Consider the following 7,215-nt stretch of genomic DNA (forward strand, 5'->3'; position numbering starts at 1 on the left):
AGTCATGTTACCTAAAGCTAAAATAAGGATCCAAGTGTCAAAAGAAACATACTCAAATTATCAGAGCTGAAAGAGACCCTGAAGATGAAGAAGGCAGAGATTCAGATTATATGACATGCCCAGCCTGGAACTTCTACTTACATGATTTTGTATTCCTAGGAAAATAAGTTTTAAATAACATAAAATTGTAAAAACTGATGGGAAGTAATGAAAACTACAAATAAAATTTATGCTTTTCCCTAAATCAGAAACATGGAAACAGATATTTTTTAATGTCTAAATAAAGCCAGAGATTTATTAGTTGTGTGTGCATGTATGGTAGTCGTAGGTTTGTTTTGTATTGTTTGGTTTTGTAAATTGTTAGAGGTTCTTCCAATTTCCCAGTGCAATGGTAATCTGTATTCCAAAAATGGGGATACATATAAAATTAATTTCTGATAATTAATTATAAAGTACTTAACTATGAATACATAAGCCTCTAGAAACTTACTAATGACAGTAAGAAAATGGTACCAAGAATTTCAAAACTAAAAATCTAAATCTTTTTAATATTGTCTGAATTAGAAATAATTTAAAAAGTCAAAAGTAATTGAAAAAGAGATTAAATCAGTAAACCAATTGTGTATATTTTTCCTGAAGTGCATATTCATGAGCTGACAGTAGAAACAGGCTGGCTGCTTTGTTTGACTATAGTTCCATTTACCTCATACTGTCAAGAATGGATTTTGACACTCACAGTATTAATATTGCTATTTTTATTGATATAATTAGCACTGCTATAAATAATTCCTTGGTCTGCTATATTTAAGTATATCATTACAATCAGCAACATTAGGGCTTCTTTTTCCTATATGATGCTTTGGAAATAGACTGCTGGCCCAAAGAACCACCATAACCTCATGATGTGGAGGGTATGGAAAAAAACACTGCCCTGTCAATAAAGACTACTGTTTTGTGTATGACTTCACTAAACAAACTAGTTTATATTTGTTTGAAACTAAGTTTCTCACCAATCTGCTGTTTCAATTTCACATCACACCATATTGTACCTAAAACAGGCAATCTGGATTCCTATTGCTACTTCCCCCCCACCCCCACCCCCAAACAGCTCAGGAATGGGTTTGAAACACAAGGCTTGAATATATAAAAGAGTTAAGACACCCAAAATTCAGAATGGGTGGGTGAAAATAAGTGTGCTTGAAGTCATTTGTACAACTGCTAGTGGGTGGCCCACTTGTGAGTTTTTGATCATCACATGAAAGCAAAATCAAAACATATTTTATCATGCCTCTGGATCACATCAGCTGCGATGATAACCTTACCTAGACCTTTAATAGTTTGTTCATAAAACAAAGTGGGGTGACTGACCCAGTACATATTCAACACAGAGGACGAAGGCTAAAACAAAATGACAATACAATTCAAAACAAGTTTGTAGAAATTTTAGACTAGTATATTAAACCTTTCTTTGTCTCTATCACTTGACAGATGGTTAGCCTTCACACAGCCTAGTATCTCTGGCAAAGAAATGACTGTGTCTAGCCAATAACACCCCAAATTTTTATTTAAAATGCAGTGTACACATACTTACACTTACCTTAAAAATATGAATATTAATAGTCATTTTATTTTATTGCTTATTTTATTACTATAAAAATCTGACAGATAACAAGATTTGTCTTTTACCCTATGAATACCCCTTTTCCAAAGTTTCAACTGTCTTATGTGGAAACAGGGTTCTAAGAGCTCTTCACTTTAGTTTTCATTCATTTCAGGGGCTGCTTGCTAATCATACTTCAAAAAAAAAAAACTTCCAATAACTTTTAATCCAAAATTATTACAAAATTTACAAAGATTTAATTAGCTTATGTTTCTATGTTGCTTAGAGCAAAGTTCTGGTAAGGAACAGTGAGCTAAACAAAATCACCTGGGAACATGTTAAGGACCACAAGGCAGGACTGAAATTATTTATCCAATACTGAAATATGTCTTTATTCAAAAATGCTCATATAAAAATGTATACTCACATACACATATACACACATTAATCACCCATTAGAATTAGGAAAAGCTCTTCGTTTTTAACATTCTAGCAACCATTCTTCCACTTTGCTGTTTAAAAAAAGATTTCATCTAAGACAATATATTCCATTTGTTATAGTCTCTGCTTTTCTTCCTAAATCTTCCTATTTATAGCTTTCAGACGCTGGCAGGTCTGTATACAAATAGCCAGAAGCAACCTCGACTGTTCTCTAAAGTGCATTAATACAGTACCCTTTCTGGAAGAGGTGATTATGCTACAAATTAGCATAAATAGAGATCTAATGTAAGTATAGAAATTCAAACCCTTCGCAGCAGGGGATGGGAGGACTGGCGGTGGGAGAATTGTGTGTAAAAAAAAAAAAAGTTATCCTACTTCAGAACTGAACACCAATTTGGCTAACAAATTAAGACTCACTGTGACAGAGAAAAATAACGAAAATCAGAACTTGTTATTTGAGAACTATGAACTAGGTTTTGGAAAGGTGAGACACCCACTACTTAAAGCAACAAACTCAGCGTTGAATCATATACTCCGTTAACCAAGTACCAAGTTTCCTTCTGTTAGAAACCTAGGATTTTTACACCTACAGACTGAATGATTAAAGTAATGCTAAAATCTTCTGTAATGTTCCTCTTGCATTACAAATGGTCTATTAAATCAGAGAAGTGCCAATCAAATGCTTTTGTAGTTTGAAAGAAAGGTTTAAATAACAAAAGCATTTTTTGCAGGCCTCTCTCTTTTTCTCTTTAATGTTACCTATAAATTAATTACAACAAATTTCCATCTTCTCTTGAAAAAAACCACAACTGAAAAAGATTTAGGCACTTAATTTTTCAGACATACTCCTAAAACAAATTCTTACTAAAAAATTAAGATATTCTAGCTTATGTTTTACCACAATTTGCTAACAAGACAAAAAGCTCCATCGGAATTTTACAGTAAATTCCAAGACACAGATTTTTTTTAATATAAAGTAACATTTTATTTATTTCAAAAGCATGCTTAAAATTATGAAAAAAAAATAAAACCTATCAGTTAAAAAGACCTACTGAAATATATGGAGAATGTTTCATGACAATAACAAAGGGTATAAATAAAGTTAGCTCTTCCTTTCTTATCGTTGGCAATTAGTAAACACCTCCCCGCTCCTCCTCAAACTTCTGTAAATTCTTTCAAATTGTACTCTCTAAAATGAAAAAAACTGCTAGGTTTTAAAATTTTATACAAAAATCTTTTCTCCTAGCAATCTGAAGTATGCAAACTATACGTGACATTAGAACATAAACTCCACAAAGGCAGGTTATTTTATCCCTTGTTCACTGTTACATCCCAAGTGTCTAGAACAATTTCATGAATTTAAACATCCATTTCAGAAAAGCATGATTATTTCAGATAATAAAGCAGAGCCCATCAAGCTCCACTTCTGTATTCCAAATGTTTTAAAGAAGTCTCTCTTTGTCACTCATTCTAAAATATTTGAAATAATTTATAATTCACTCATAAATTTTAGATCTTTTACAGTAACTAAGTTGTATCTTTTATTGCTCTTCTAAATTGACCTAATTATTCAGTCAAGCCTTTTTTTCTGGGAAGTCCAATTGGTTAGAAATTCCTCGTCAGATCTTCACTACTGAGATAAAAATAATTCATTTAAAATGGCTTTTTCCTTAGATTTTTATTCCTATACCAAGTAGTCAAATTCATATTAATTTGACAAGATTAGTTGGATATCCGTGGGTCACTAAAACTTTCTGAACTAACTACATAGTAAACTGGCATCACATCTAGTAGTTCTAAACATACCCCCCAGAACTATAACTTCCACACAGAAGTTTCTTTTCTCTAAACTCATATAGTCTTTTAGTAGCTAGTGAGTATACACATGAACTATCTCTGTATTTTCTTGCTGTAGTAGTAATCTTAAAATACTGGCATCTTAATTGAACTAGAGAGATAAGCATAAAGACTTCTTCCCAAAAATGGATAAAATTTGACAACTTTTTAATCTTAAACTGTTTTCTTTAGTCTGTTAAAATCGGGACCTCACCATGAAAGGGCGTATTGCTTTGGAGGCTGGTACACAGTTAACTTGTCACCTGATCTTCATATGCAAAAGGCATGTATTCCACTGGTCTGTGAGATCTGAAATCACAAAACCAAAAATACCCAACTGCTGGACTCACTGAGCAGCTAATATATTTCTAGAAAATTCACTTTTCTTCTTCCTCTCACCTGTTTACTTGAGCACCATATATTCTTAAGCCTAAATCCCTTCAAAATTGAGCTCAATGGAAATCACAACCACAATCTTAGGAATTAAACCTTGAGCACTGAACAATGAGTAACATCCGCAATTCTTCAAGGGCAAATCCAAAAGCTTTTTTGAGAAAGACCATTCCCAAGAGGGCACAGTGGTATCACCATGCACTATTTGTGCATCAACTTTGATACACTCTGATTAAGAAGAAGAGTAAAGACTTGAAAAATCAATGTAAATTGTTTTTTTTTTTCTTTTCCTAAAATATAGAAATACCTACATGTAAAGCTGAAATGCACAAAGTACCCAAATCTGGACTGGTCAAACTTATATGAGGGGCAGTGGAGGGTATAGTTTAACTATTCTCATGTGACAGCAAATAGTATCTGGGATTAGGAGCAAGAGGTAAGAAGGTAAACCTTTTATGAACTGAATTTGCTAACGTTACTGCTTATCATTTAAATGTAGTGTTTACAGCTATGGAATTTATTAACAAAATGGTCGTTACAATTTGTTTTAAAACTTTCGATAGCAACAAGTTCCGATAGTAACTTTAGGATAGAACTGGCTTGAAAACATGTGGGGATAAGTGGCCTCTGCTAATTTTATTAGCTGAAACTTAACACAGGACCACGCAGTGAAAAACTCTCGCCTTTAGGTTCATGTTGGTATTTTTAATGGCTAGAAGTAGTGAAGACAAGTTTCACACGTCTTAAAAGTTAACGTGCTCAACTTAGCTTAGGCCAATGCTGATTCTGAAGGTGTTATTTAACCCACAGGCTTCCAAAATTACTTCCTGTTTCATTGAGATTTTTATTCAAGAACTGTCATCCTGCTAGTGACCTCATTCAACTGGGTTCAGTGTTGAGATCAGCGGATTACCGCACTAGGTAGTGTAGCTGTACGCCATATTGTGTTTTTCGCTAATGTTTATAGTTTATGCGTGTGCCTAGCATATGTTTGTGCAAGTGTGTTTATCAATAGAACTTTTAGAAAATCCCTGCCTCCTGCCTCTTCAGCATCCTCAAAAAGGGTAACAGCTGCGGGGGGAGTGGTGCGGGGAGGGGGCGGGGAAGAGGGAGTGCGGGGGGCCGTGGAGTGGGTGGTGGAAGAGGACCAGAAAGCCACACAAACAGTAGTAATACATTAAACGTAGGAGAGTGCGTTTCTTTTAAACTTTCAAAAAGCTTCCAACCGTTCTATCTTAGCTATCGAAAAGCTTAAACATTTTTTAATGTTTCCAAAGGGGCCCAAAGGAGGAAAGAAGGAAAGGTGTGTCTTCCCTTCCCAAGCCCCCTCCTCTAGAGTCGCAGCAGCGAAGCGGGCGGGGGCCGGTAGCTTCGGTGTCTGGAGGGGCGTCCAGCGGCTCTGGGGCCAGGACACCTCCCGCCCCCCCCCCGTTCTCTGAAGACGCTCCAGAGACCGCGAGAGCCACGGCAAGCGGGGGAGGGCGAGGAGGGAGGGGGCGGAAGACAAGCCGGCGCCTCTAGCAGCTCCTGAGCCCCGGCTAGTCCCCCTCAGCTCCTCTTCTTGGAAGCGGCAACTCCAGGCGCAGGGAGTAGAGAAAAGAAGGCAGAAGATACGTTTCCAGCTGCGGGACGGCCCGCCCCCTCCGGGGACCCGGGACCCTCCCGAGCTCCCTCCCTCCCCGGGGTCGTGCGAGGCCGCAGCCGCCGCCCGGCGCGAGGAGGGGCGCCCAGGGGGAAGGGGCGCGGGCGGGGCGGGGCGCGGGGGCGCGCGCGCTCGGCCAGCCAGCGGCCCGCGGGCTCGCCACTCTAACTCGCTCCCTCAACCCCACCCCAGTCCCCTCCTTTCCCGTCCCATGGCCCCCAACTCCAGTGCCTCGCATACGCCTCATCCCTCTCGCACGCACACACCCCTCCCTCCCTCCCCACAACAAATTAGAGTTTTTGGGGTTACCTCCTCGCGCTCTTTAATCTTCTTTCCTCAACTCCTAAACTTCCCCCCGCCCCTACTTCTTCGGCAGAAGGCCCACATTGGGTGCCTCGCACCGCGAACCCTCTATCGCTTTCCGTTATTGGGTTGTTCTTATGCCACTCTTGACTTCAGTGAGCCAATAAGAGTGGGACGCCCCTCGTGAGGTTGCCGCCCATAAACAAAATGCACTCTTCCTCCTCCTCTCTCCTGTCCCCGCCCCAATCTGCTTCTTTCCTCATCTCTACCACCTTCGATTGGGCTAGAAAAGGCCCAATCCGCTATCTCAAGCCCCCATTGGGGAACGGAAACTTCGCTCAGAGAATTGTTAAGAGGCGATTGGTCGACAGTCTTCCCACTCCCCCACCTCTGCCGCACCTTCGCCCACTCTGGAGAGGTCAATCGTATCTCGTTGTTCAGTGATCCGAAAGATAGAAGGCTATTGGTTGAGAGAGCCCGTCAGACCGGATTGGAGTGAGCCATGATTGGTCAGCACCGACACGATCAGGTTTGGTTGTCTACTCCTCCGCTCCTCCTCCTCTTTTCTTCCACACCCCCGCCCCCTCCCGACTGCTTTTACTTTCTACGCATTTCTATTTCCTCCTTTATTTATTTATTTGTGATAAACTTAAATGACCCGGCGACGGAGGCGGGACTCGCGGCGAGGCCGAGGATGACGAGGGACGGCCTAGGGCCAATTACCGAGGGGGCTGCGGGCTGAGGGGCAGCTTCGGTGGCCAGTGAGAGGCAGGTGTCTGGAGCGCGCTAGGCCTGTGGAGCCGGGATGCCCCAGCGGAGGCGGCGGTTACCCGCTGTCTGGCGCGGCGAGCTGGCGGGGGGAGCCGCGGAGGGGAGGAGGGGGTGTCGCTGTCGCAGACAGCTGAGGCAGCAGGATGGAAGCTGCATCTAGGACGGTGGGAGGAAAGCGGGAGCGAGGGTCTGGTGAGGCGGTGGCGCGCAAGGCCACACTGGATCAGGC

At 40.8% G+C, this 7,215-nt stretch overlaps 1 protein-coding gene across 20 annotated transcripts in view; it reads right to left on the reverse strand.

Annotated features, from left to right (window-relative positions):
* The window catches only part of ZBTB20 (zinc finger and BTB domain containing 20), a 777,345-nt gene extending 771,011 nt beyond the window's left edge, over positions 1–6,334 (reverse strand). For 11 of the 20 annotated variants that reach the window (XM_073893708.1, XM_073893699.1, XM_073893648.1 and 8 more), the window contains exons 1-2: positions 6,222–6,334; positions 4,092–4,186 (exon numbers count right to left, since the gene is read on the reverse strand). The gene's annotated coding sequence lies outside the window, so the exon portion shown is untranslated. Of the gene's footprint in view, positions 1–4,091; positions 6,188–6,221 lie in introns of those variants that run through there. The other 9 variants (XM_073893612.1, XM_073893656.1, XM_025874517.2 and 6 more) reach the window with 4 other exon arrangements.
* Positions 6,335–7,215: the final 881 nt, after the last annotated feature.

Source organism: Callorhinus ursinus, unplaced genomic scaffold (genome assembly GCF_003265705.2).
Source record: "Callorhinus ursinus isolate GAN/ISIS: 27379988/994484 unplaced genomic scaffold, GSC_fseal_2.0 scaffold1, whole genome shotgun sequence".
Taxonomy (NCBI): domain Eukaryota; kingdom Metazoa; phylum Chordata; class Mammalia; order Carnivora; family Otariidae; genus Callorhinus; species Callorhinus ursinus.